We start from the raw sequence: 25,893 nt of genomic DNA, 5'->3' as shown, positions 1-25,893 counted from the left end.
ATTGCGAATGACAGTATCCACACCGGCACGGCGACTGACAGCCGCACATTCTCCTCAAAACATTGGATTCATCCGCGCCGTGCCATGCCGAGGCACAACGCACATAAAGTGTTACCACCTTGTCCTAATGTCTGTTGAATCAATGTGAATTTTCTGCAGTTGTTATTGTGTACATCTTTATTTCATGTAGGATTCATGAACCTGTATAAAGAACTGTAGCATATTGTGTTCAGCACAGTTCCCTTTCAGTCAGTCACTACAAGTTACTTCAGAGACTGACGAATGGGTTTTTTTCTAGAGAGACCTTCGAGTTATTAGAAAATGAGACAATGGTATGAAAATACCATGGGTCTGCGGAATTTGCATTGCGAACTCCACCCCACCGTGTGGGTATAAAAGGAGCCGCGAATGCAATCTCACATTATGTTTTCTGCTTCGGAGCCGAAGTGCTGATGTGCTTCTCTTCGCCTTCATCAAAGCAACGATCAGCGGTGGGCTCTCTTCCCACCCTCTCTTCAGCGGTGTTGGTGTGATGGCGCGTTTCAGCGGGTTCACGGTCCTGCTGCTGGTCTGTGCAGTAACTTTGCACACAACTCATGTTCTCCCCTGGGCACTTCAGCACTGGCATGTCTTTTTAAAGATGTCTCGCCCATGTGTTTCTGGATGTGGGCGCATGGTCCATCCGCCTGGCAGTCACGAACGCAGCCTAGAGTGTTAGGGTTTTAATCACGCTCAGGCAGTGCTCGTAGATGAGTCATGTTCTCATTGCGGGAATATGCCCATCGCAATGTTAAGATCAAGACTCAAGTCCCCTCTGCCACACCCCAATTTATCTCCTCCTTGAGAAGGGATACTTTGGCTGGTGGCCAGGGTACACTGGGGATGCAATTCTGTCCCCAGAGCACCTCCACCTGGCGCAGTGATCCAAAGCACCCCTCCAAGGCCTGTAAGCTCTGCATGCCATGGCCATCCTTCAAGTCCATTAGGAGAAGGTGCTCAGGGACATGCACGAGGGAAGGGCTGACCCGGGGCTCATGCAAGAGCTGCGCACTGCTACCGACCTCGCTCTACGGGGCGACGAAGGTCACTGCGCGATCCCTGGGTCAGTTGATGTCCACCTGTGTGGTCCAGGAACAACATCTGTGGCTCAACCTGGCTGATATGCGGGAGGCTGAGAGAACTCGTATTCTCAACTCCCCCATATCCCAGGCTGGGCTCTTCGGCAGTGTGGTCGAGAACTTCGCCCAACAGTTCTTGGCCGCCCAGAAGCAGACGATAGAGAATATCCTGCCCCAACAGCCTAATGCTGCCTCCACCCAGCCGTCGGTGCAGCACCCTCAGTCTGCTTCCCGCCGAGGCCGCCCTCCTGCGGCTCCCGCCCCTGCCGCTCAGCCCAAGCAGCAGCCTTCACCCGGGCAGAACTGACTCCCCTTCCTCCAAGCCCCAGGAGGCCACAGATGGCAGTGTGCGATGCTATACCTCGCCACTCTCATCCCCCTCTGTCGCCAGACCCCTGTCAGAGCAGGCCACCCGCGAAATGCTCGTCATTCCCTGTCCTCCTCTGTCAGGATGCGGAACTTGGCCACGCCCTCACACCGGGATGCTACACCTCCCATGTCTGGGCTGGTCGTTCCGCATCGCTGCCCCATCATGGGTATGCCTGTAGTTCCAATGACCCACTGGTTCAGTTTTTGGGAGCCTGGCAAGAGCTTTCTAATCTGTCCTGCTCGCGTGAACGATCAACCTCGTCTATGCGATTCACTTCACAGGCAAGCTTGTCTATGCGATTCACTTCACCAGCTTCCATTCAAGAAGTTGACAGCCAAACGCATTTGTTTGCAGACATCGGCCTGAAGGACGCGTTCTTTCATGCCTCCCTTCTTCCTCGACACAGACCGTTTCTACAGTTTGCTTTCGAGGGGCAGGCATATCAGTACACTGTACTCCCATTCGGGTTAGCCCTGTCTCCTCGCGTCTTCACAAAGGTAATCGAGGCAGCCCTTGTGCCACTCAAGCAACACGGGGTTCACATTCTAAACTATCTCGGCGACTGGCTGATTCTAGCACACTCTCAAGAGCAGGTTTGCGAACACAGGGACTTGGTGCTCTGCCACCTCGCCCGTCTGGGCCTTCGGGTCAACTGGGAAAAGAGCAAACTCTCCCCCATGCAGAGGATGTCTTTTCTCGGTATGGAAATCGACTCGGTCACCATGTATGCGCAGCGAGCGTGCGCAGTCACTGCTGAATTGCCTGAGTCAATTCGAGGGCAAGAGTGCGGTTTCACTGAAGTTATTTCAGAGGCTCCTGGGGCATATGGCATCTGCAGCAGCAGTCACGCCGCTCGGACTGCTTCATATGAGACCGCTTCAGCACTGGCTTCACGATCAAGTCCCGAGGCATGGCAACAGGGCAAGTTCCGGGTGCTAGTCCTGCCATCAAACCTTCACCCCATGGTCATTTTCTCTCTTTTCTACGGGCCAGAGTTCCCTTAGACTGAGTTTCCAGGCATGCTGTTGTGTCAACAGATGCCTCCACCACGGGTTGGGGTGCCATGTGCAATGGGCATGCTGCTGCAGGCTCCTAGACAGGAACCTAGCGCATATGGCATGTCAATTGCCTCGAGTTGCTGGCCGTATGTCTAGCTCTGCACCGTTTGAGGACAAGCCCATACTGGTCCATTCAGACAACATGGCGACAGTAGCATAAATTAACCATCAGGGTGGTCTGCGCTCCCGCCGTATGTCGCAACTCGCACGCCATCTCCTCCTATGGAGTCAGAAGCATCTGAGGTCACTTCGAGCCATTCACATCCCGGGAGAACTGAATCGTGCAGCCGATGAGCTCTCACAACTATGGCCTTATCCCGGGGAATGGAGACTCCATCCCCAGACAGTTCAGCTGATTTGGGAACAGTTCAACGACACACAGGTAGATCTGTTTGCCTCCACAGACACTTCCCACTGCCGCTGATTTTAATCCCTGACTGAGGGGACCCTCCACTCGGATGCACTAGTGCACATCTGACTGCGGGGCCTCCGCAAGTATGCGTTTCCCCCAGTTAGCCTTCTTGCACAGGTCTTGTGCAAGATCAGGGAGGATGAGGAGCAGGTCCTTTTGGTTGCGCCTCAGTGGCCCACACGTACTTGGTTCTACGAACTGGTGCTCCTCACGACAGCCACTCCCTGGCCAATTCCTCTGAGGGAGGACCTCCTTTCTCAGAGACGGGTCACCCTTTGGCACCCGCGTCCTGATCTCTGGAACCTGCACGTGGGTCCTGGACGGGACGCGGAAGGTTTGAGTGCCCTACCACCTGAGGTGGTGGCTACCATCACTTCAGCTAGAGCCTTGTCCACGAGACACATCTATGCTCTGAAGTGGAACCTCTTCATCACCTGGTGTTCTTCTCTCTGAGAAGATCCCAGAAAATGCCCGATCAGGTCTGTGCACTCCTTCCTCTAAGAAGGGTTGGAACAAAGGTTGTCTCCTTCCACCCTGAAGGTTTATGTGGCTGAGATCTCTGCGCACCACAACATTGTGGAGTCTAAGACGGTAGGACAGCATGACCTGGTCATCAGGTTCCTTAGGGGGGCCAGGAGGTTAAATCCTCCCCGCCCCCCTCATATGCCCTCTTGGGACCTTGCAGTGGTTCTATCTGCACTGCAGAGAGCTCCCTTCGAGCCATTGCACTCAGTTGAGCTTAAGTACCTATCTATGAAGACGGTACTCCTGGTCGCTTTGGCCTCCATCAAGAGGGGGACCTGCAGGCATTTTCGGTTGATGAAGCGTGCCTGGAAATCGGGCCGGCTAACTCTCACGTCATCTTGAGAACATGGCCTGGATATGTGCCCAAGGTTCTGTGATGTATTTTTTAAATTAATCATAACTAACATTTATTTTTCTTGCAGGAACAACATTTATATGCTTTTGAATGTTAACTGTTTCCCCTTTAGGCGAAAACTTGTGACTTTGAGTGTGTGAGTGTATAAATAACAAATAGGGGAAATGAAACTAGACAGATGTCTAGGTTTGAAACCTTGTGATTATGAAGTAATCAAGAAAACAGAGTTTGCTTCTACCTAGTAACAGAAAACAGAATATTATTGCTGTGCAGCAAGTTAGTTAGGGGAACAAGTTAGAGATAGGGGACGTCGATTGTAGACGAGACCCAGATAGTAGAGATGCGCGGTTGGCGGTTACAGCCGCGGACTCCGCGGATAAACCGCGGATCGGGCGGATGACGTGACGAAACATAATATTTTAATTAAATTCGGGCGGGTGGCGGGCGGTTGAACTAATCAAATGAAAAATATATGTATACATACAATCAGCGGATGGCGGGCGGGTGCGGTTTTGAAAATTGGTCAAAAACGTTGGTGCGGATGGATGGCGGACGGATGATGAGTTTTGTGATGCGGTTGCGGATGAAATAATAGCCCATCCGCGCATCTCTACCAGATAGACTAAACATCGACTGTAGACGTTCGGGGACGACAATTGTAGACAAGACCCAGGACTTAGGTCAGGTGCAAAATAGAGAAAAATCTACCACAATTCCCACCACTCCTTTCAGGGATCAGGTAACGTCTCCATTCCCTCCTTCAGGGAACGAGGGTTACATACGTAACCTAGACGATGTTCAGTGTGTTTGACCCCTGTCAGTTTACACAGACCTACAGGTTTCAATAACACAGACAAACAAATAAGTGTCAAATCAGCAGCTGCAGACTATACCACCAATGCTTATAGGTGATCATGCTTCTTCCATTGTTCAACTTAACTTTGGACATCAGAGCTTCTCCATCCTTTAACTCTTTCCCTATTAGCATTTAAATAATAATAATTAAAAAAAGGGTAACACTTTAGAATACTGTTCCTTCATTAATGAATAATTACACAGGAACAAACGAGTAACGAATTATTAACATTCTAGTAAATACTATTAACTAACAAGAAACTCTGATTAACAAATTAGTAAGTAATAGCGCTCAGATGAATGTAGTACAGTAGTTCACTATTAGCTAATCAAGAACTACTATTTTTTTCATACCTCCCAGAGAACTACTATCTACAGGTTCATAATTAACATGAATAATGCATAATTTATAATAAAAGGTAATGGTAACCCACTAGTTATGACTCAAGTATTACTACATCATTCTAAAGGAACTACTAATTATTTGGATCAGTATTCTAAAGTGAAAAACATGATAACTACCTAATATTGACTGAAGTCATTGTAAGCTTTTGAGATTTTTGTAAGATTATGAATAGCAATTCCTTCCAATGGATTTGGTAACACTTTAGTAATTACTAGTGTGTTCCCATGATCTTCACTTTAGAATACTGATCCAAATAATTAGTGGTTCCGTTAGAAAGATGTAGTAACACTTGATTCATTACTATCCAAAACCTTACAAAAGCCTTAAAAGCTACAGTGACTTCAGTCAATATTAGGTTGTTATCATGTTTTTCACTTTAGAATACTGATCCAAATTATTAGTAGTTCCTTTAGAATGATGTAGTAACACTTGATTCATTACTAATTTGCTACCATTACCTTATATTAAACATTGTGCATTATAAATATTTATTAACCTGTATATAGTAGTTCTTATAGTCTTCAGTGAGGTATGAAAAATAGTAGTTATTGATTAGCTAATAGTGAACTACCACATCCAACCATACTTGCCAACCTTGAGACCTCAGAATTAGGGAGATATTCAAAATGGGGGGGGGGGGGGTTAGGGTTAGGGTTGGGGTTGGGGTTGGGGTTGGGGGGGGGGGGGACTCGAACTCATACTCATATATATCACACACACAAACGGAAAGAAAAATGTAATTCATTTATTTGACAAATTCAATTCCTTAAGGCCTCTCCTCAGGAGGTTACACCCTAATTTGTAACTTACAATAACAACAACACTCCTCTACTAGGGGTTGCACGACTACTACTAGTCGATTTCCAACCTGGTCTCACAGGATTCCGTGAAATGTCCACGGGCCCTTAACTCAAAATCCGTGCAGCCATCACGGAATCGCCCCAAATTCCGTGATGCGGCCACGGATATTACTCCAACGCAAGTCAATGACACTGACCTTCCGTGGTCCACACACGGATACCCGTTTCAATGACGGAGTACAGATCTCACTCAATCGACGTGCTTTCTCATTTGGAAATGCAACATTTGAAGTATTTGTGAACTTTTCCAACATCAAATGCCATAATGATGTTAACCTGACTGTTATTGAAGCTATTGCATTGTCCTGTCATCATAAAATTTCGGTTTGTTTCAGTTAGCCTAACCAAAGTCCCGTGATGGCACCACGGACCTCAACAACCTGACCTCACTCATGGACGTTGAAATGTTGCTGGCTTGTTTAGGAACTTATAAGCTTTAGGTCGACTGTGTTGCAATGGCATGTAATTAACTTGACATTTTGTCTCGTCCTGTCATCATAAAATCCAGTTTGATGGTGTTTTACACCTATTGCTCGCTTGGCTATAGTCAGATCTAAAATCTGTGATAGGAGCACGGAGTGAGTCTGTGTTGAGACCACGGATAACTCCAACGCGCAAGTCAATGACACTCATCTTCCGTGGTCCACACACGGATACCCGTTTCAATGACAGAGAACAGATCTCACTCAATGGACGTGCTTTCTCATTTGGAAACACAACATTTTAAGTATTTATTTATTTTCCAACACCAAATACCATAAAGACTTTAACCTCTCTGTTATTGTAGCTATTGCATTGTCCAGCCATCATAAAAATTCTGTCTGATTCTGTTAGCCTAACTGAAGTCCCGTGATGGCATCACGGACCTCAACAACCTGACCTCACTCACTGGATGGTGTGATGTTGCTCACTTGTTTAGACACTTGAAAGCTTTATGTCGACTGTGTTGCAATTTTGTCTTGTCCTGTCATCATAAAATCCAGTTTGATGGCGTTTTACACCTATTGCTCGCTTGGCTATAGTCAGATCTAAAATCTGTGATAGGAGCACGGATTGAGTCTGTGGTGAGACCACGGATAACTCCAACGTTCGTGATATGGTCACGTAATTTAATCTATTGATTCGTGCCACGGACACGTTTATTTCGTAATTTTTCGTCTTTCGTGATCACAGCTCGATTATTTCTGCCTGTCGGCTGCAGCAGAGAAGCTGTTTAATCAACATTTATTCACGAGATCTTATCATGGTTTATGTATTTTTTAAATGTTATTATTTCGGTCTTATTGCCAGGGAAGCTGGGTTGCTTTGCTGTTTATTGATATTTTTAAAATGATATTTTATTAGTAGGAAATCGCGCTGAAGAAGTCTCGTTCCGAACACATCGCGATATTTGGCATCAGTTCACGTGTGTCAGCTGTTGGTAAGTAGCCTAGTAAATAAATACCTAAATACGCTGTCCTAATAATGTGTGATATAATGTCTTTTCTGTTTGTCGATATTAATCTGCCATTATATCTTGTTGTTTCATTGCTTTCTAATTCAAAATATATGATTAAACACCGCCTGTCACGTGACGTGCTATAGGCTTAGATATTCATATCAGATTAAAAAAAGTACAATTAGTTCCAAAGTTGTATTTGTAGTAGAAGCACAGTAAAAACAACACTTACCATGCTTTTACCACAGTAACATTAGTTTTACTGTGATAAGTGTAGTAAAAAGACAGTAATCACAAAACTTACTATGCTTTTACCACAATATTGGTAGTTTTAATGTGATACTTATTGTAAATGCACAGTAACCACAACACTTACCATGCTTTTACCACAGTAACCCTAGTTTTACTGTGATAGGGTGTGGTAAAAGGACAGTAACCACAAAACTTACCATGCTTTTACCTCTGTATTGATAGTTTTAAAGTGATATTTGTTGTAAATGCATATTAACCACAACACTTGCCATGCTTTTAATGCTTTAAAATGTAACATCCAACATTTGTAAGGTAAATCAGTACTTTTTCCTTTAAATAATCCTAAATATTATTCATTATGATATTTTCTTTTCTCTTTTTTCAACTGAAAAGACCAAAAGGGCCTTTCGGACTCAGTCAGCCCATTATTGTTTGAGGAGAAGTAAACGGAGGAGACGGAAAGCTGCAAAGGCAAATATTCACAATGGTATGTATGTGTTGGTTTTAACCCTAAATCAAACATTTTATCAAGCATTTGTTGTTTCTTAAAACTTTTCTCACAAAACCCATAGCCCAATCAGTACAAACATAGTCTGAAAGTCTTAATAATTCACAAGATTTAACAAGTTGTCAAATTCGTACGATACTCGTACATATTTGTACACTCGTACACAATCTTGCAGCTTTTACTCCTAGTGCTGTCACTGGCTACTGCCTCAATTCCTGTACATATTTATCGCCATATTTGTAAATCAGTTGCGCCACTTCTTGGAAAGTTGACGGATGTCACACACACTGTCAGAAAGTTTATATTAATTGCAAATTGGTCCCCGTCTGTTCATGTTCCAGTGATACATGATGTCTCTCCACACCTCATAACCTACCTCTGTTTGCAAGAGTGGAAAAGCTTATCTGACTTGTCACATGACATCAGATACTTGATTATTTTGTCATAATCAGATCAGTTACACTGCTGATAACTGTCCCGTTTGCATGTAAATCATTTTCATATGATTATTGCTTGCTATTAAAGACATACTTTTATTCATAGAAATGCCCACATATCAGTGAACTTATAACATAAAAATGCTTTTAACATTTAATTATGCAACACTCTTTACAGAAAACATATCCTACAGTTATAAACTGACTATTTGCAAGTAATGTATTAAAATTACCTTCCTTTCTGTTTTGCAGGATTACTTAGTCCTTTTTTTAAAGCTCTACAATATCAAACTCAACAGCTCTTTTAGGAGCCAACCATTACAAGAGCTACTAGTGAGTCGCAGCGAATCTTGCCGTGATCAGCCCTTCCCAGGTGAAGTTTCTAGAATATTGCAATCAGTATTTACTCATCAAATGTTCTCTCCTGAATCATATGGTAAATTAACTTATTTAATACTGTCTTAATTTATGTTTCAGGAACAATAGTAATTGCACATAGAGTAAGTCGAGACTTTCTTGTTTTACAGCAGAGAAGGAAGACCAGTCCTTATATCAACGCAAGCTAATCAAATAAGTCCTTTGTTTCGGGTGAGGAAGGAACATCTGGTGCCCAAAGAAGACAGAAAAGTGAGCGAGTCCATTGGTATGTCTTGAATTGAAACAATGCTGTAAAATGTAGTACATAATTTGATGTTGACAATTTTACATTGTACAGGTTTTCACTTGGTTTTTGATCATGTGAAGCTCTTGAAACAAGTGACAGAAGAGTATGTTGTCTGGAAAGAAATCAAGCATCACTGGCAAAGGCTCAAAAGAGACAATGCCTTTCTTAAAGATCTTTTAAAATAGGTTGCTGTTGAGATGGGTAAAACAGTTTTTGTTCAGTACTTAGCTTATATTATGTGCTCCAATATATATATATATATATATATATATATATATATATATATATATATATATATATATATATAATACTTCAATGTGTATATTATATAATGTACTGACTGCTGCTTTGTAAATTTATGTAAGGAACAGGCAACTCTGGCCCTTTGCATTCTACTTTTTGAGGTTAATTAAGAGTTAACCTCCAACCCTAATCGAGCACATCTGAAAATTTTAACCAAAGTCTTCAGGTTTACTTCTAGACAATAGGCAGGAGGGTTTGAGTTCGGAGCTAAATCTGCAGGACAGTGGACGCTGAGGGCCAGAGTAAACCATCACTGCTTTAAATCATGCAGAACATAAGCTGACCCGACTGTCCATTAAACAACTTTATTTGAATGGTTTGTGTTTTCTGTTTTACTTTCAGACCAGGACTGGAGAACGCCTGACAGTGGGATGTGGAGACTTCTTCTTCTGGTTGAGAAAAAGCTCCACCACATCAGTGATCACATCTTCTGTTCTTCTGTTCTTCAACTGAACAAACTGTTTAGACGAGGAAGAAGAACACGAACACGATAGAGACGTTCAGGGAAGAGCAAGAAACCAGTTTAGCTGTGATAATGAATCATTATTTTCCAACACAATATCAAATCTGTTTTCTGTATCATATGTGACTGAATATGATTCTCTGGCACTAATTTTATGGCTTCAGCAGCTGTGAATGGACTATTATGATGTTAATGTATTTTTGAAGACACATTTTTATTTATCTTGAATCTCATTTGTCTTTATGCTACTTTATCAACTTTATTCTGTGTCCTCCAATAAAGTGTTGTTTAATAAAGTATGGTGACTATTGTGTATTGAAAGTGGTGTTTGGTACAGTAAATAGACATTTTTATTTGAGAAATTTTAATTTCTTTTTTCTTTAGTTTAATTCATTAAAAAATAACTAGGCCTACATATAATTAATAACTTATAAATTACTACATATAATTAATGACCATGATTCTTTTACTTGGGACATAAAAAAATGTAGATCTGGTTAATGATATTTGGGACAACAATGCAACAAAAGTTGCACATACTTGCATGTATGCCAGTTTGCAGTGAAATAAAAGGAAGCTATGTGAATAACAAGAGGCTGCAGTGGCTATCTTGCTATAAATACTTAACGCTTAATTGAAGATGATCCATGTTGATCATTCTAGTACATCTACAACTGCTTTTCGAATGAAAGCATATATCACTGATGTCAGGCATATACTGTAAGCAGCAATCAGAGGGGGTGAAAAGGAAATGTTGGCACTGTTTTTTTGTTGTTTTACTGAATGGTGCATTACCCTTGTGTAATAGTAATAGTGTGTGTAGATCTGTGTAGATTGTATGGCCCAGCAATGGCCCCCAGAAGAGCAAACAAATGCACATTTCAAATGGCTGTAACTCGAAGTCCGGTTAGTGTATCAAAGAGAAAATCGGCAGGACGACTGCTTATGCTATGTATAATAAATAATGTTGGCCACAGTTTTCAGATATATATGGAAAGCTGGCATAAAGGTTATTTTTAAAGTGCTCACAGTAAAATATCAAATTTCAGCCTGTCCCTCATATATGTCATAAAGGTTTGCATAATGAACAAATTTAGATATCCAGTTGTCCATTAAATATATAATTTATTTAACATTTATTGTTTTATTACTAAACGTTTTATACTACATTACCCACATATCTCTGTCATTCTATCAGTGGAACAGGAAGCATTGTTCTGTAGTTCATTGAAATGTGCAGACATGCTTAGGGTTAGGGTTAGGATCTCGGTAAAGGAGTAATTTCTCACATTATAGAGACACTTTATAGTTAGCTTAATGTATAACTAATGTAATAACAACACCAAACCATACTTTGTAACATGAAGCGCCAGTTTATATGGGTTAAACGATTGTCCAATCACAGCGAGTTCTGCGATAAAGTCACAGCCAATAAAAACCCAGCTGAACAAATGCGTCACACTTACATGCCCATTTATGGCAAATGATGACAGATCTCTTCTGGTTCCGGCTGCAGGGATAGATACCTTAAATATTTAATATTTAGGCTGTTAAACATGTATTATTTCTAATTAAATTATAAAACTCATATTTAAAAACAAAAGACTCTTTGTGTGGTTACCGTCCAAAAACGAGTTCACACGATCAATGACACAAATTTGCTCATTTGATTAGACTGATGCATGAATGCATTTGAAAGAGAAACTTTTTTCTAAGCAATGTCCTACAGCAGGAGTAGTTTTGCAGTATTTTAATTAAAGATAATTGCATGTAGGCCTACTAAAGTGCTTCTAACATTTACAGTGTATGTATAGTCAAAGATATATCAATTATATTCAAATAAATGTAACAAAAGCACAATGAATGGACACAATTTTGAAAGCTTATTCCAATATTTAATGTCAAACTGTTTAAAGACAAATGTAGCGCCAAAACTACTGCACAACAGTATACAAATCAGTTAATTAAAAATATCCAGAGACAGGGGCAATCTATTATAGTGACACATACATTAACGTTAAAAAAATTGCTATGATGAAGTTATATATTTACAAACCAAAAGATGAGATTCAACTTTGTTATGTGAAAATACATTTGTTTCGTCGCTTTAAAGAACAAATAAGCAAAAACATAAGCACAACATTTTACATTCTCAACTTTCATTCTATATCCTTGTGATTATTGGTCACTTTTATTGTAACTATGCAATGATTATGTCCTTTAGCAAAACACCTGATGAGCACTGACCCTTTTTTTATAAAGGCATTAGGCAGAAATCAAGTACAGTTTATGAAGCTGAAAAGAGAAAACAAAATGCTTTAACAATATGGAAAAAGATAAATCACTATGTTCAATATTGGTTCTGCATATATCAAAGAGATCCTGAGGAGGAGTGGGACTCCACATGAAGACTTTCAGAAACTGTGACAGAGCAAAGGGTGCACCTCGCTGGACACATCCTACACATGCCCAAACAACACCAACCAAACACAGTGATGAAGTGGACACCACCAGGAGGATGCAGGAGACAGGGAAGACCAAGGAAGACACAGAGACAGATGTTTCACGAAGACCTGAAGAATGTCAGTGTCCCATGGGAAGATGTGAAGAACTTGGCCACGGATTGAATACGTTGGAGGACACTTGTTGACCAGTGTGCCCAGCACAGCACTTGATGATGACGTTGTGAGTTTATCCATAACCGTGGGATATGTTTTCTGTAAAGAGTGTTGCATAATTAAATGTTAAAAGCATTTTTATGTTATAAGTTCACTGATATGTGGGCATTTCTATGAATAAAAGTATGTCTTTAATAGCAAGCAATAATCATATGAAAATGATTTACATGCAAACGGGACAGTTATCAGCAGTGTAACTGATCTGATTATGACAAAATAATCAAGTATCTGATGTCATGTGACAAGTCACATAAGCTTTTCCACTCTTGCAAACAGAGGTAGGTTATGAGGTGTGGAGAGACATCATGTATCACTGGAACATGAACAGACGGGGACCAATTTGCAATTAATATAAACTTTCTGACAGTGTGTGTGACATCCGTCAACTTTCCAAGAAGTGGCGCAACTGATTTACAAATATGGCGATAAATATGTACAGGAATTGAGGCAGTAGCCAATGACAGCACTAGGAGTAAAAGCTGCAGGATTGTGTACGAGTGTACAAATATGTACGAGTATCGTACGAATTTGACAACTTGTTAAATCTTGTGAATTATTAAGACTTTCAGACTATGTTTGTACTGATTGGGCTATGGGTTTTGTGAGAAAAGTTTTAAGAAACAACAAATGCTTGATAAAATGTTTGATTTAGGGTTAAAACCAACACATACATACCATTGTGAATATTTGCCTTTGCAGCTTTCCGTCTCCTCCGTTTACTTCTCCTCAAACAATAATGGGCTGACTGAGTCCGAAAGGCCCTTTTGGTCTTTTCAGTTGAAAAAAGAGAAAAGAAAATATCATAATGAATAATATTTAGGATTATTTAAAGGAAAAAGTACTGATTTACCTTACAAATGTTGGATGTTACATTTTAAAGCATTAAAAGCATGGCAAGTGTTGTGGTTAATATGCATTTACAACAAATATCACTTTAAAACTATCAATACAGAGGTAAAAGCATGGTAAGTTTTGTGGTTACTGTCCTTTTACCACACCCTATCACAGTAAAACTAGGGTTACTGTGGTAAAAGCATGGTAAGTGTTGTGGTTACTGTGCATTTACAATAAGTATCACATTAAAACTACCAATATTGTGGTAAAAGCATAGTAAGTTTTGTGATTACTGTCTTTTTACTACACTTATCACAGTAAAACTAATGTTACTGTGGTAAAAGCATGGTAAGTGTTGTTTTTACTGTGCTTCTACTACAAATACAACTTTGGAACTAATTGTACTTTTTTTAATCTGATATGAATATCTAAGCCTATAGCACGTCACGTGACAGGCGGTGTTTAATCATATATTTTGAATTAGAAAGCAATGAAACAACAAGATATAATGGCAGATTAATATCGACAAACAGAAAAGACATTATATCACACATTATTAGGACAGCGTATTTAGGTATTTATTTACTAGGCTACTTACCAACAGCTGACACACGTGAACTGATGCCAAATATCGCGATGTGTTCGGAACGAGACTTCTTCAGCGCGATTTCCTACTAATAAAATATCATTTTAAAAATATCAATAAACAGCAAAGCAACCCAGCTTCCCTGGCAATAAGACCGAAATAATAACATTTAAAAAATACATAAACCATGATAAGATCTCGTGAATAAATGTTGATTAAACAGCTTCTCTGCTGCAGCCGACAGGCAGAAATAATCGAGCTGTGATCACGAAAGACGAAAAATTACGAAATAAACGTGTCCGTGGCACGAATCAATAGATTAAATTACGTGACCATATCACGAACGTTGGAGTTATCCGTGGTCTCACCACAGACTCAATCCGTGCTCCTATCACAGATTTTAGATCTGACTATAGCCAAGCGAGCAATAGGTGTAAAACGCCATCAAACTGGATTTTATGATGACAGGACAAGACAAAATTGCAACACAGTCGACATAAAGCTTTCAAGTGTCTAAACAAGTGAGCAACATCACACCATCCAGTGAGTGAGGTCAGGTTGTTGAGGTCCGTGATGCCATCACGGGACTTCAGTTAGGTAGACTGAATTTTTATGATGGCTGGACAATGCAATAGCTACAATAACAGAGAGGTTAAAGTCTTTATGGTATTTGGTGTTGGAAAATAAATAAATACTTAAAATGTTGTGTTTCCAAATGAGAAAGCACGTCCATTGAGTGAGATCTGTTCTCTGTCATTGAAACGGGTATCCGTGTGTGGACCACGGAAGATGAGTGTCATTGACTTGCGCGTTGGAGTTATCCGTGGTCTCAACACAGACTCACTCCGTGCTCCTATCACAGATTTTAGATCTGACTATAGCCAAGCGAGCAATAGGTGTAAAACACCATCAAACTGGATTTTATGATGACAGGACGAGACAAAATGTCAAGTTAATTACATGCCATTGCAACACAGTCGACCTAAAGCTTATAAGTTCCTAAACAAGCCAGCAACATTTCAACGTCCATGAGTGAGGTCAGGTTGTTGAGGTCCGTGGTGCCATCACGGGACTTTGGTTAGGCTAACTGAAACAAACCGAAATTTTATGATGACAGGACAATGCAATAGCTTCAATAACAGTCAGGTTAACATCATTATGGCATTTGATGTTGGAAAAGTTCACAAATACTTCAAATGTTGCATTTCCAAATGAGAAAGCACGTCGATTGAGTGAGATCTGTACTCCGTCATTGAAACGGGTATCCGTGTGTGGACCACGGAAGGTCAGTGTCATTGACTTGCGTTGGAGTAATATCCGTGGCCGCATCACGGAATTTGGGGCGATTCCGTGATGGCTGCACGGATTTTGAGTTAAGGGCCCGTGGACATTTCACGGAATCCTGTGAGACCAGGTTGCGATTTCTTAACAAAACAATACTCGAGTTACTCGACTACTCGTGGTTCATGCTACTGTAAATGAAAAGACATGAAATAGCTAGGCTAGATCTTATCAATAAACATTTATTACTTCATAGCCTAATGCAACAATTACATAAGTAAACTCTCAAAACATTATAATTATGACATTTCATTTTTAAATTTTCATGTAACAGTCTAAAGCTAAATAAATAGCTGTTCTTGCCTTTCATTTCAGACTAGGGGCCGTTCACATATCGCGTCTTTTTCGCTCTCAAGGTCGTTATTTCAACCGTAGGCGCGCGGCCGCGGTGAGCACGCTCATAATGGAAGCAACGTGGTGCGCTAGTTTTTCCAGGCGGGTTTTTCCTTCTCATCTCCAGAAATATATCTAGTAGTAAAGCTAATGCGAGGGCTAGAAATCAATTAATCCTTTGCTGATACTTCTTCGTCGTCATCATGGAGAGCGCAGTTTGGTTGCATAGCAACGACAGACGCCATGGGAGCGCAAGCGTTTGGTCTGAAACGGCGCCCAGTGACGGATGGTGTAGCAATATTGTTGTCCGGGTGGAAATCGGGAGAAATTCGGGAGAAAGGTCGGTCCGGGAGATTTTCGGGAGGGGCTTTGAAATTCGGGAGTCTCCCGGACAAATCGGGAGGGTTGGCATGTATGCATTCAACTGAGCGCTATTACTTACTAATTCGTTAATCAAAGTTTCTTGTTAGTAAATAGTAGTTACTAGAGTGTTACTAATGCATTACTCATTTGTTCCTGTGTAGTTATTCATTAATGAAGGAACAGTATTCTAAAGTGTTACCAAAAAAAGTTTCCAGCCAGCGCCAACTTTTTTGATCATTTCAGAAAACTTTCATGGCCTCCAGAATATTTAGTTCTATGAATATCTGAACATACAATATATCAAAAGAAAGAACAGAGTCACTGCTTTAAGCATTATTTATTCTAGCTTCATGCATTCTTTTATTATCAACACTTGAATGTGGGTAAGACATGAAACATTTGAAATGGGTCTGTAATTTGCCATTTCACTAGGATCTAGTTCTGGTTTTTGAACGAAAGGGCTTAATAACTTAAAGGTTCTTGGAACATGACCTAGAGATAAAGACAAGTTCATATTATTGAGAAGAGGCTTTTCTGCTAACTATTTCCGTAATTTAGTGTATGGGATCTAATCAACATGTTGTTGGTTTGGATGCAGTGACAAGTTTATTTAGTTCCAACCTAGGGATTGGCATGGTTTTATTTCAGTTAGCCTAATAGCTGGTTTGATTTGCATTGAGAGATGATCTTATGGAAAGTACTCCATGCCAATCTCTAGGTATGGTGAAGGCTATGTGATGATGTGGGGCTATTTTAATTCCAAAGGCCAAGGGAACTTTATCAGGATGCATAGTATCCTGGATCCATGACGTAACTGGCCTTTAAAAATAAAAATCTGCCTGCCTCTATGGGAATTTAACATAGGGGTGTCCAAACTTATGCACCCTGTATTTTAAGGAAGAACATTAATTTATTTATGATACATTATTCATTCACAAAGAAAATTGGTGTCCTTAAAGGTTGGATTTTTCCTATTTTTTTTAATTAAGGCACTAAGTTCAATTTCCAAAAGATGATTTTTTATTCCTCTTTTTAGTCAACTTTAGCATGGGTGTCTAAACTTATGCATAGCACTGTACAAAGAAAAAACGGACCCTCTGCTTTAAAAAAAAAAAACAACAACTTGTATTCTAGCTTAATGCATTCTTTTTATCAACACTTGAATGCGGGTAGGTTTCATAAAAAATATTATGAAAATTTTATACAAAAAGCTGAGAAAAATCAAGTTTTTTTGTCAAAGACTACGTCCGGATAAGATACAGAATGATGATCAAAACATGGAGTAGATCGAGTCCATCAACACCTCAAAGCTTCACAGTCCCATACCTCTTCCTGGGTCGACATTTCATTCGGTAATGTTAGGCAGTTCTGATTTATGTGTTGTTTAATGTTGATGATCGCGTTATTTGCATATGCATATTCTTACATATGCTATCTCTTCTTTTCACCTCTGTTTTAATTCAGATATTCTGTACTCTTTTAGAAGATGTGTCATAGCGCACCCTACCTTATAACGGTGAAAACGCCAAATGTGGGAAAGCGTTGTCTCATATATGACAGAAAATGTCGTCATTAGTGGGGAAAGAGTTATGAAGCACTGCAATTATTCTTGAGGGGAGAATTCTATCAGTTAAAGTGAGATATTCTATCAGTTAAAGTGGGTAAGAACAAATTCTGTGATTTGAGATTTGGTGCAGGAGATATATAGAATATCCTGGAGATATGGTCCGACAGAAGATCTGCACCGATTCTGCTGGGATACAGACCATCAGCAAGTCACTCCCAAAAAAGATTCCAATTATTTACAAAGAGCAGTTTCTATTCCTTACATAATGACATTAACCATTCACTTAGAGCAAATAATCTACTATGTTCTCGTAGGTACGCGAGAAGTGGTCCTATTATTTGTGTTCTCCAGCCTTTTAACTTTTAGGATTATGTTACTGTTTTTTTATGATTTGTGTATGTTTTATTCATCAGTGTGGGTCTACTATGTGGTTTAAAAGTGTTAGCAAGTGATCTAATGAATAAACGAACGCATGCATGAATAAATGCAATCACACACATTAGTGACGGAAAACATCCTAGTTGACCAATTTATACACCAGAGAAGCCAGAGGCGTTAGTGAGAATCCACCCATGCTCCGTTTACATCCATTTTTATGCAAACTTTTCATTGTCAACTCTCAAACATTTACATAAAGGTTTATGCACTAGGCTGAGGTGGATGTTTTGGGAGTTTTGCTACAGTCAGCATTAAGTCATTGAAAACAGATTTTCATGGCAAAAAAATGCTATTTGTAACAAGGATTTTTGTATTATTTTGCAGATAAAAAAAAATCCTGAAACCAAGATACATTGATACATTTACTTAAAAGAAAGTGTACATACAAATTGTGTAAGATATTAAGACGTAATATAGATACAGGGACTGTATCTGTCATGTTTTGAGTTTGTTTTTGGTCTGTTTCTCTGTTTTGATCATGCCTTAGTTTCATGGTAAGTTTTCTAGTTGTTGATTAGTTCTGTCCTCTCAGGGTCTGTTTACACGTCACCGTTTTCAGCTGAAAACAGAAAACTTTGTATGCGTTTTATGCTTTTAACAGCGTTTCTGGGGCCTGAAAATGCAAGCTTTTGAAACGGGTTTTGAAACTGATGGCTTTAATGTCTCCATTTAAACAACAAAAACATGAATTTGTGAAAACGGTAACGTCATGCGCTTGTATATGACATGTTTCTAGGGGTGTTTCTTGACAAAGTGGCACCGCCAACTAATACAGTCATTTTCGCAGATCTGTGTGAACAGGGATCGTTTTGAGAACGTTGTCGTCTGTTTTTAATACATTGTTGTCGTGTAAACACCCTCAGTTTCCCCTGTCTGTTTGTTACCATGGTTACAAATTGATTTGAGTATTCAATTCAGGTGTTGCTCATTTAGGGGCTGTTTACACCTGGCCACTTCATGCGTTTTCTGTGATCGGATCGCTATCCGAGACAGATTTGAATCCGATCGCTTAAACCACTTCAGGAGGAGATCTGGGCCGCATTCCAGATGAAACCGGACAAGTGTAAATGCATCTGGTTGTTGAAACCACATATGTAAATTTTACTTCTCCCAAAAATTCTAAAAAATAAACGCGTGAGAGTTTGTTATAAGCTAGCCTATATGTCATGTTATAGCCAGATATTACGACGCTACTGCAACACGCATCACCGCAGATGAGAAGCTGAGCATGTATTCATTAAGCCAATGTGCAAACTATCGCAAATCAAAGTGAAAGTCAATCGCTTAACACAATCATCTTCATTAAAAGTAAAGAACCGAAATAATCTTACCAGGGCTGTTGCCGCTCTCTCTAATTGAGGTCTTTGATTTTGACATTTTAGCTGATGATCAATAAAAGCATATCTGTTGCTTTCGGTGATGTGCACTCCATTAAATCTGCATATAGTGCGGGAATTGAAGATCGGATTTATATCTGTTTTGCAAAAACACATTTATGTGACCAGGTGTAAATGGAATCGTTTTGATAAATTAGATAGCTATCCGATCTGAGAAAACACATGAAGTGGCCTGGTGTAAACAGCCCCTTAGTTACCCTCACTCTATTTATACTCACAGTCTTGGTTCAACCTTTGTTCTGGTATTAGTCGTGTTTTTGCTGTTTAGTCTAGCTGAAGCTGTTGAGTTGTGTTATTTTTACTGTGATTTCCTAGTCTTCCATTTGAAAATTTAAATTAAACATCCTTAGATTTTGATTCTGGCTTCCAATGAGTGTCTGAACCCAACAGTGTGACAGAATACCAGAACCTTCAAGCAAAAAAAAAAAAAAAAAAAAAAAACCTGACGGCAAGATGGGCATTTACCTCACTTCTATTGACCCGGCTGATCTGCTTCTCTCTGTGTCTCAAGATGCCCACCCGATCGAGGAATGTGTGGAGGAGTTCCTCAAGCTCACCCATCTAGTGCCCTGGAGCAACAATACCCTGACCCTGAAGTCCATCTTTTGGGCTTGATTGGACGATCATCTATTTCATCAGGTACCTGCAGCAGCTACCACATGTTCTCTAGCCCGATATATTGAGTATGTGCTGTGGTCACAGTCACCCCAGTTAACTCACAAACTCACTCAAGCCAATGAGTTTATTCCAGCCCCAGAATCTTCCACATCCAGAATCTTCCATGAAAATGGGAACCCTTTGGCCAGTGGCAGTTTCTACAGGATGAATAGAAAGGACATGGTACAGGAGATGAGTGGAGTAATGATATCTCACTGACATTTTTGCCCACAAACATTCATATGTTCATTCATATATATATACATTCATATAAATTGATGTCTGATGTATACTGAATTTATGTATACTGTAAATTATATATATATATACAGTATATATATATATATATATCCTATGCATTTTTTAAATACATCCTTCATTAAGGAGGAGTTTGATTTTGTTAATGGTTGCCCTTTAAGATATACGTGCTACAAGAAGTCACTGGCTATTTTCCATGTAAATGCATAGCCATTTGAATGAAGAGCCTTATGTTGTAGCAAAGTTCAAATGGAAATTAGTGTCTCCATACTGAAAGATTTTGCATCTGTGACAGACAATAGGTTTTGCATTAAAGATAACTTGAGTAAAAACTGATAAGAATGCTGAATCAGTTGCCATCAACCTCCAGTCTGTCCACTGCTGCAGGTAAATGATCATCATGTTTATTTGTTCAATTAATAAATCCCATCGCATAGAGCAGGGTTCACCAATCTCGGTCCTGGAGGGCCGCTGTCCTGCAGAGTTTAGCTCCAACCAGCTCTAACACACCTGTTTGAAAGTTTCTAGTATGCCTAGTGAGACCTTGATTAGCTGGTTCAGGTGTGTTTAATTGGGGTTGGAGCTAAACTCTGCAGGACACCGGCCCTCCAGGACCGAGATTGGTGAACCTTGGCATAGAGCCTCTTTCACCTAGATATCATCATATAGAGACTGTGTCTGTTCCCCGAATTAGGAAATACAAAAAACTTATCTAAGGGTAAAAATTTAATTGATGTTCAACAAATAAACAACAAATATAATACAAATGAGCAAATGATAAAGCTTGGGTTGCTGAATATTAGATCCCTTACTTCAAAAGCACTTATTGTTAATGATATGATTACAGACTATAATCTAGATATGCTGTGTTTGACAGAGACCTGGCTAAAACCAAACGATTACATTACTTTAAATGAGTCCACCCCGCAAGATTACTGTTATAAACATGAGCCTCGTCTGAAAGGCAAAAGGGGAGGTGTTGCTGTAATTTATACTAATATTTTCAGAATTACTTAGAAATCTAGTTTCAAATATAATTATTTTGAAATGTTGGTGCTTAATGTAACAATATCTAGTGTAAATGATAAATCACTTTGAGATTTGTGCTGGCTACTGTATACAGGACACCAGGGCACCATACAGACTTTATCAAAGAATTTGCAGACTTTCTATCAGAGTTAGTACTGGTTGCAGATAAAGTCTTAATTGTTGGTGATTTTAATATACACGTAGATAACAAAAAAGATGCATTAGGATTGGCATTTAAAGACATTCTTAACTCTATTGGAGTTAGACAACTCGTGTCACCGTGTCAGGACCTACTCATTGTCGTAATCATACTTTAGATCTAATATTATCACACAGAATGTTGATACCGTTGAAATTCTGCAGCAGAGCGATGACATCTCAGATCAATATTAGTCTCTCTGTTTATATGAGGTTTACCGCAGTCCGCTGGATCCAGGCCATATCCAGATCTGATGAAGGACCCGCGCCTGGACACGATGACAATGCAGTCCTGAAGTGTCAACCAGTCCCTCCCTGTTTTCTGAAGTAAATTTACTGGATTTGGCATCATTAATGTTATAAAAACCAACATATTAACGTTATAAAACCAAATGTCTACAAGAACTTTATGCAGGATAAACCTCCATAAAGTAATTATTTTGTAAGTGTAATTCCACCTAGTTTTGATTGTATGTTGTTGTTCCTTTCTGTCAAAATTGAAGTTAGCAACATTGACACATAGGGCTGCTTATAGCTGAAATGAACTTATTTCATAATGCATGAACTTCACACAATAATCTTATTGCTAAAATGTCAATGTTTTCATTGACTAAAACTAGATAGTTTAGGTTCTCTTACGAGAGGTTCTCTCGTATTGCGTAGTTACTACGCTACGGGAAAGCCTTTCTTTCTCGAGATACTGAAGCCAAAAATTATCCTTAATTTTTATAATCTTGTCAACGCAGTGCGGCAGCCTGCAGACCTAGGGCAGGCTTACTAGCGTGCCCATTGGCTGCCCTGCGGCAACTGCAGCAGCCTACCGCTGAGCCCTTGGCGTGACGTCACGACCAATGAGCGCGCTTGGCGCGCTTAATGCGTCACAGCCCGCGAAAAGGGGTGTGGCTTAGCGTATAAAAGCGGGGCTCGGAGGCTGCTTCTCTGATTTCTGTCTTTTCAGCGAAGCTCTACGCATCGCTGCTCTCTGAGGAAGCCGCCGTCGAATCAAGCGACCAGCACGCCGAGGATCTCAGCCTGAGGACGCCGGCCGCCTTCGCCGCCTTCAGCTTTCCCTGCCTGCTTCGCTATCCGGCGAATATATCCTTTTACTGCTCTGTGTTGTATGTGTTTGTGTGTTCGCCCCGCGACACACTTTGCATCTAAAAGAGCGCGAGGCGTTGTTGCAAATGCCTCGCTCATCCTGTGGCTCGTGCAGAGCCGCGCTCAGCGACGGAGACCGCCACGTGATCTGCGCTCTCTGCCTGGGTTTCGACCACGCAGCCCGCGCCCTTCACGGGCGGCTGCGAACAGTGTGAGGACTTGCCGATGTCGACCCTGCGGGCTCGACTCGCCATGTTTCACGATCCTCCACCTTCTCCGGCTGCCTCTTCCGGGCCGCGTAAGAAAAAACGCCGCTCTCAAAGGCCTTCCGAGCCGGTGGTTATAGCTGAGCGCTCGCCGGAGCCCCTCCCGCGAGCCTCGCTCTCTCCTTCTCCCCCGCCCTTCACCGACGCGCAGCGGCCGGCCTCTGCCCGCACTGCCGTCGCCTCAGGGGATGAAGCAGACCAGCTGGTTACTCCCCTCTGTCAAGCCGCGCAAGGCGCCGCTCACAAGGGATGTCAGAAGTAGACGGTCACGGGCTGGCTTCCTTTACGTTATAAGAAAGCTACCCCGCGTCTCGGTCGCGCGCGTCACTCTCCGGCCACCTCCGTTTCTCACACATTTCTCAGTCCCCTCCTAGCTCAGGCGACTAGAAATATCTATATTGCAGTAAACGAGCCTGTTGTTATACACGCACGCCTGCAAACAAACGATGTCACAGCACATAATGACATCTTCCCGCTCTCTCTCCCTTTGTTCGAGCCGCGCAACTGCGCCGTTCTCAAGGGATATCAGAGCGGACGTCACGAGCACCGGCGTATTTCTCAGTCCCCTCTAAGTTCAGGCGGCTGGAAATACTAATACTGCAGTAAACGAGCCTGTTTTAATACACGCGCGCCTGCAAACAAACGCTCGGTCATATGCTCGCACTGACTGGAAGCTCATGTGTGCCCCTGTGGCTCAGTGGCAGAACATTAGGCTTCCGCACCAGAGACCTGTGTTCGAATCCGGCTCTGGCAGCAGAAAAACTTTTTTCTGCTTGCTTCTCCGAGCTCGCGGCCAGCTTTCTTACATACAGAAAGCAAACCCGCATCTCACGGGATACATATTTCTCAGTCCCCTCTAAGTTCAGGCGGCTGGAAATACTAATGCTGCAGTAAACGGGCCTGTTTTAATACACGCGCGCCTGCAAACAAACGCCGAAACGAAACACGACGCTCGGTCATATGCTCGCACTGACCGGAAGCTCATGTGTGCCCCTGTGGCTCAGTGGCAGAACATTAGGCTTCCGCACCAGAGACCCGTGTTCGAATCCGGCTCTGGCAGCAGAAAAACTTTTTTCTGCTTGCTTCTCCGAGCTCGCGGCCAGCTTTCTTACATACAGAAAGCAAACCCGCATCTCACGGGATACATATTTCTCAGTCCCCTCTAAGTTCAGGCGGCTGGAAATACTAATGCTGCAGTAAACGGGCCTGTTTTAATACACGCGCGCCTGCAAACAAACGCCGAAACGAAACACGACGCTCGGTCATATGCTCGCACTGACCGGAAGCTCATGTGTGCCCCTGTGACTCAGTGGCAGAACATTAGGCTTCCGCACCAGAGACCCGTGTTCGAATCCGGCTCTGGCAGCAGAAAAACTTTTTTCTGCTTGTTTCTCCGAGCTCGCGGCCAGCTTTCTTACATACAGAAAGCAAACCCGCATCTCACGGGATACATATTTCTCAGTCCCCTCTAAGTTCAGGCGGCTGGAAATACTAATGCTGCAGTAAACGGGCCTGTTTTAATACACGCGCGCCTGCAAACAAACGCCGAAACACGACGCTCGGTCATATGCTCGCACCAACTGGAAGCTCATGTGTGCCCCTGTGGCTCAGTGGCAGAATATTACGCTTCTGCACTGGAGACCCGTGTTCAATTCCGGCTCTGGCGGCAGAAAAATATTTTTTCTGCTGGCTTCTCCGAGCTCGCGGCCAGCTTTCTTACATACAGAAAGCGAACCCGCATCTCACAGGATGGTGCTTGAGTATTTATGAGCGTCTAAACATATGAGCCATCAAAGCATTTGCTCTATAACGCCGATGGTGTTACAAGTGTAGAAAATGTGCCCACTCCCATGTGCTCACTGCTACACACAAAACACGGTCTCCTCGGTAACGCTCACAGAGCGCACTCTCATAAAGCGGACACATGCCGCTTGAGTACTAAGTGTAGTAAATGTGGCCACAACTCTGTGCTCACACCTAGCTGCTGCCCGCTCTATCACACAGTTACCCCGGGTTGCAGATCCTCTAAAGCTCACAAACATTCCGGCTCTGGCCGAAGGTGTCATAAGTGTAGAAAATGTGCCCACTCCCATGTGCTCACTGCTTCACACAAACATGGTCCCCATGGTAACGCGCATAGAGCGCTCTCTCATAAAGCGGACACAAGCCGCTCGAGTACTAAGTGTAGTAAATGTGCCCACAACTTTGTGCTCACACCTACCCGCTGCTCGCTCTGCCATTCAGTTACCTCGGGTCGCACACCCTCTAAGCTCCCAAACACTGGCCATGTCATAAGTGTAAACTCTGCGCCCGCTCACGTGCACGCGCACTCACTTTTAGACATTACAATCCCCACGCCGCTTTCGCGCCAGGGGTGTTTGTCAGCAAATCGCGCTCCATCCTCTGGGACCGAGCTACCGAACGCTGTACAGCCGGCCAATACTGTTTACCAGCCCCCGTGTTCGAGCACCAGCGGCGCGCACGCCGCTCCATCCTCTCTGATACAGGTTCCCCAATCCCGCGCAGCGCGGCGATCTGAACCCAGAGACCATTCGACCCCTAGCTATGCATGCGGAAGCATGGGAAGCTATTCAGGGCGCGTCAGAATGGGTGTTGAGTACTATAAAACACGGCTATTCGCTTCAATTCGCTCGTCGCCCTCCGCGCTTTCTAGCACAGACGGAGACGAAAGTGAGTTCAGAAGCTGCGCACCTGCTTCAAGCCGAAATAGCGAAGCTGCTGCGCAAAAGGGCTATAGAACAGGTTCATCCTTCTCTGAGCGAGTCGAGCTTTTACAGCCGCTACTTCCTCGTACCCAAGAAGGAC

The sequence above is a fragment of the Squalius cephalus genome, assembly GCF_949319135.1.
Source record: "Squalius cephalus genome assembly, chromosome: 3".
Taxonomy (NCBI): Eukaryota; Metazoa; Chordata; class Actinopteri; order Cypriniformes; family Leuciscidae; genus Squalius; species Squalius cephalus.
This window is presented reverse-complemented; position numbering follows the sequence as displayed.